Below are 5,253 nucleotides of genomic sequence, written 5' to 3' on the forward strand. Positions count from 1 at the left end.
TAAATATTTCGAAATTCATTGAATCCAGCTGGCTTTCCGCCACGCAGTTAGAAGCTTAAAGTATGCGTTCCTGTATTATCGCTGGGCAATGTCAATGCTCTGAAACCTTGTAATGATACCCGTTTGCAGATGACCGCTATGAGAAGTAATGTCGTTGAAGCTGCTAAGCTCACAGGTTCAGAAGCCGGCGATGTCGCTCTAATACTCCGTTTACCAATGCTCCCAAGCCGTGTAGTCATTCGTTTTAAGCGACCTCAGTTCCCGCTCAAGGCTTCGATTGCTGTAACACTAAACAAGCGTCGAGGTCAAATATATAAATACGTTGGAACCAATTTACTACCAGACTGTTTTTCGCATGGTCAGTTTTATGTTACCCTCTCACGAACTGGACCGAGCGAGGTGGGGCAGTGGCTAGCACACTGGACTCGCATTTCGGGAGGACGACGGTTCAATTCCTCGTCCGGCTATCCTGATTTAGGTTTTCCGTAATTTCCCTAAATCGCCTCAGGCAAATGCCGGGATGGTTCCCTTGGCAGGGCACGGCCGACTTCCTTCCCCATCCTTCTCTAATCCAATGAGACCGATGACTTCGCTGTTTTGTCTCTTCCCCCAAATCAGTCCAGTCCAATCACGAACTGGTAGTTCAGAAAACGAGTTCATATTATTACCAGTTGTTGTTGTTGTTGTTGTTGTGGTCTTCACTCCTGAGACTGGTTTGATGCAGCTCTCCATGCTACTCTATCCTGTGCAAGCTCCTTCATCTCCCAGTACTTACTGCAACCTACATCTTTCTGAATCTGCTTAGTGTATTGGCTCAAATGGCTCTGAGCACTATGCGACTTAACTTCTGAGGTCATCAGTCGCCTAGAACGTAGAACTAATTAAACCTAACTAACATAATGACATCTCACACATCCATGCCCAAGGAAGGATTCGAACCTGCGACCGCAGCGGTCGCTCGGCCCCAGACAGTAGCGCCTAGAGCCGCACGGCCACCCCGGCCGGCGCTTAGTGTATTCATCTCTTGGTCTCCCTCTACAATTTTTACCCTCCACGCTGCCCTCCAATGCTTAATTTGTTATCCCCTGATGCCTCAGAACATGTCCTACCAACCGGTCCCCCCTTCCTGTCAAGTTGTGCCACAAATTTCTCTTCTCCCCAATTCTATTCAATAGCTCATCATTAGTTATGTGATCTACCCATCTAATCTTCAGCATTCTTCTGTAGTACCACATTTCCAAAGCTTCTCTTCTCTTCTTGTCCAAACTATTTATCGTACATGTTTCACTTCCATACATGGCTACACTCCATACAAATACTTTCAATAACGACTTCCTGACACTTAAATCTTAACAAATTTCTCTTCTTCAGAAACGCTTTCCTTGCCATTGCCAGTCTACGTTTTATAGCCTCTCTACTTCGACCACCATCAATTATTTTTCTCTCCAAACAGCAAAACTCCTTTACTACTTCAAGTGTCTCATTTCCTAATCTAATTACCTCAGCATCATCCGCTTTAATTCGACTACATTCCATTAACCTCGTTTTGCTTTTGTTGATGTTCATCTTAGATCCTCCTTTCAAGACATTGTCCATGCCGTTCAACTGCTCTTCCAAGTCCTATGCTGTCTCTGACAGAATTACAATGTCATCGGCGAACCTCAAAGTTTTTATTTCTTCACCATGGATTTTAATACCAACTCCGAATTTTTCTTTTGTTTCCTTTAGTGCTTGCTCAATATACAGATTGAATAACATCGGGGAAGGGCTACAACCCTGTCTCACTCCCTTCCCAACCACTGCTTCCCTTTCGTGCCCCTCGACTCTTATAACTGCCATCTGGTTTCTGTACAAATTGTAAATAGCCTTTCGCTCCCTGTATTTTACCCCTGCCTCCTTTAGAATTTGAAAGAGAGTATTCCAGTCAACATTATCAAAAGCTTTCTCTAAGTCTACAAATGCTAGAAAAGTAGGTTTGCCTTTCTTTAATCTCTCTTCTAAGATAAGTCGTAAGGTCAGTATTGCCTCACGTGTTACAACATTTCTACGGAATCCAAACTGACCTTCCCCGAGGTCGGTTTCTACCAGTTTTTCCATTCGTCTGTATAGAATTCGCGTTAGTAATTTTGCAGCTGTGACTTATTAAACTGATTGTTCGGTAACTTTCACATCTGTCAACACCTGCTTTCTTTGGGATTGGAATTATTCTTATATTCTTCTTGAAGTCTGAGGGTATCTCACACACTCATTATTACCAGACACTATACAAAATGCAGAATATATTTTTATATTGAGAAGTTTTGTATCTGTTTTACAAAGAACTTAACAAAACAATAAAAACCAAAAACACAAATAATGGAGTATTTTTCATTGATATTCCATGTGATTTATTATAGTTTGGAGTTCCGTAACCTTCAAAGTGGGCGAAGTCGCAAAGAGGAGACGATATTTTCGTCCTGACACAAATTTCCGGGGATACCTCAGAGTAGGACGTATATCCAATTCCCGTACGTTTTTAGCAATCGCGGACTGCCGGGTGCGCTACCATAATTACAAAATTTTTATTTTTAATTTCATTTTGAAGGTTCCACTGCTCATGAGATGATAGGGGAAGGGCGTGCGTAACAGCCATTTGAATCTGTGACTCTGTACAGTGCCACAATCGTACGGAAACAGCATACAGATGTCGCTCCATTCCCACTCAGTTATGCACACTCATCTGACGGAGCCAGGCTATCGCGTTGTCGCACAGTCACCTTCTGGTACATGCTAAGTTGTGACTTCGTGCAATCATTACAGGTTAGTAAAAAAAAAGAGTTCAAAGAGTGGCTGTTTGGCGACAAATTTCCACGACGACGATTGCTTCATCCGAGGCCGTCGCGAACTGCCAACAACTTCTGTGGAGCGGCGTCTAAGCGGTTACAACGGTCGCACAATGGCCGATACAGGCCTCCTGAATCAAAACTTTTGTCTGCCTTTCTATTGAGATTTATGTGTAGAAATATTGAAACTATAATGTACAATAAATCATAAAAGAGCACTCCGTCTTCAGGCCACGAGTGGCCTACCGGGCCATCCGACCGCCATGTCATCCTCTTGAAGGATGCGGATAGGAGGGTCGTGGGGTCAGCACACCTCTCACCCGCTCGTTATGATGGTATTCTTGGCCGAAGCCACTGCTAATCGGTCGAGTAGCTCCTCAATTGGCATCACGAAGCTGAGTGCGCCCCGAAAAATGGCAACAGCGCATGGCGGCCTGGATGGTCACCCATTCAAGTACCGACCACGCCCAATAGCGCTTAACTTCGGTGATCTCACGGGAACCGGTGTATCCACTGCGGCAAGACCGTTGCCTACAATAAATTATAATGAATAATTAATCATAAAGACAATAATTAGGTGATGTAATAATATCAACCATCACTATTATTAAATAATGAAAATAACTGACGTTTTCCTTACAGCGATGGTGTTTACATGTAAGCGAAAAAAGGGAATAACGGGATTGATATTACGTCGAGAGAGCAACACAAGCAATTAAGGTCGGCATGGCTTTCAATACTGTTGCAACTACCAAGGAATGCCATGAAGACGTTTTCAAGAACCCAACACAACTCCAGACACACGACGACCCGGAAATACTATCGGTCGCTCCAGAGATGGTACGACAGTGCACTTATCGATACGCGCTGCTGCTGCCGCTCACGGGCAGGTAAGGCAGGAAGTTAGTGACGTCAGTAAATGGGACAAGAAAACGAAGCGGCAGTGCCGTAAGAGAAGATGACAATAAACGGGATGAACACGAGTCGCCAACGGCTCAGTTTCTTATCACAAAAACAGAACTTTCCGATTCCGTTTTCTATCGAAAACAGGAAAAGGTCTAAGCTGCCCAGCTCATGCGAGGAAAAAAAAAGAAAACAGAATAACATTGCTGTGCAACTTGTGTAGTACGCATTTCTGCTGCTAGGCGTGTATGGTTCAACGCATTGCCAGTTCGGTGCCGCCTGTCTTGTCGACCGGGCTTGTTCTGTTTATCTGCAGTGATTGGTTTTGTTAGCACTGTTAAAATTAAGGAAAGGCAAACCTACGTTTCTAGCAATTGTAGACTTGAGCAAGCTTTTGACAATGTTGACTGGAATATTCTCTTTCAAATTCTGAAGGTGTCATGGGTAAATTCAGGGAACGAAACGCTATTTACAATTTGTACAGAAACCAGATGGCAGTTATAAGAGTCGAGGGGCATGAGAGGGAAGCAGTGGTTGGGAGTGAGACAGGAATGTTGCCTATCCCCGATGTTATTCAATCTGTATATTGAGCAAGCACTAAAGGAAACAAAAGAAAAATTCGGAGTTGGTATTAAAATCCATGGAGAAGAAATAAAATCTTTGAGGTTCGCCGATGACATTGTAATTCTGTCAAAGACAGCAAAGGACCTGGAAGAGCAGATGAACTGAATGGACAGTGTCTTGAAAGGAGGATATAAGATGAACATCAACAAAAGCAAAACTAGGATAATGGAATGTAGTCGAATTAAATCGGGTGATGCTGCGGGAATTAGGAAATGAGACACTTAAAGTAGGAAATGAGTTTTGCTATTTGGGGGGTAAAATAACTGATGATGGTCGAAGTAGAGAGGATATAAAATGTAGACTGGCAATGACAAGGAAAGAGTTTCTGAAGAAGAAAAATTTGTTAACACTGAGTATAGATTTAAGTGTCAGGAAGCCGATTCTGAAAGTATTTGGAGTGTAGCCTTATATGGAAGTGAAACGTGGACGATAAATAGTTTACACAAGAAGAGAATAGAAGCTTTCGAAATGTAGTGCTACAGAAGAATGCTGAAGATTAGATGGGTAGATCACCTAACTAATGCGGAGGTATTGAATAGAATTGGAGAGAAGAGGAGTTTGTGCCACAACTTGACTAGAAGAAGGGATAGATTGGTAGGGCATATTCTGTGACATCAGGGGATCACCAATTTAGTATTGGAGGTAAGCGTGGAGGGTAAAAATCGTAGACGGAGACCAAGAGATGAATACACTAAACAGATTCAGAAGGATGTAGGTTGCCGTAGGTATTGGGAGATGAAGAAGCTTGCAGAGGATAGAGTAGCATGGAGAGCTGCATCAAACCAGTCTCAGGACTGAAGACCACAACAACAACAACAACACTGTTTTGTTCTTGTTTCGTTTTTTATGATGGTAGTGTTAAGTGAACAACTTGCAGCTATGAAATTTTGTTTCCTACTCGGTA

General features: G+C 43.0%; 1 pseudogene; it reads right to left on the bottom strand.

Annotated features, from left to right (window-relative positions):
• Positions 1-3,236: 3,236 nt before the first annotated feature.
• LOC126425394 (5S ribosomal RNA) lies at positions 3,237-3,354 on the bottom strand (annotated as a pseudogene).
• Between the last annotated feature and the right edge of the window lie 1,899 nt (positions 3,355-5,253).

This window comes from Schistocerca serialis, chromosome 10 (assembly GCF_023864345.2).
Source record: "Schistocerca serialis cubense isolate TAMUIC-IGC-003099 chromosome 10, iqSchSeri2.2, whole genome shotgun sequence".
In the NCBI taxonomy this organism is placed as follows: Eukaryota; Metazoa; Arthropoda; class Insecta; order Orthoptera; family Acrididae; genus Schistocerca; species Schistocerca serialis.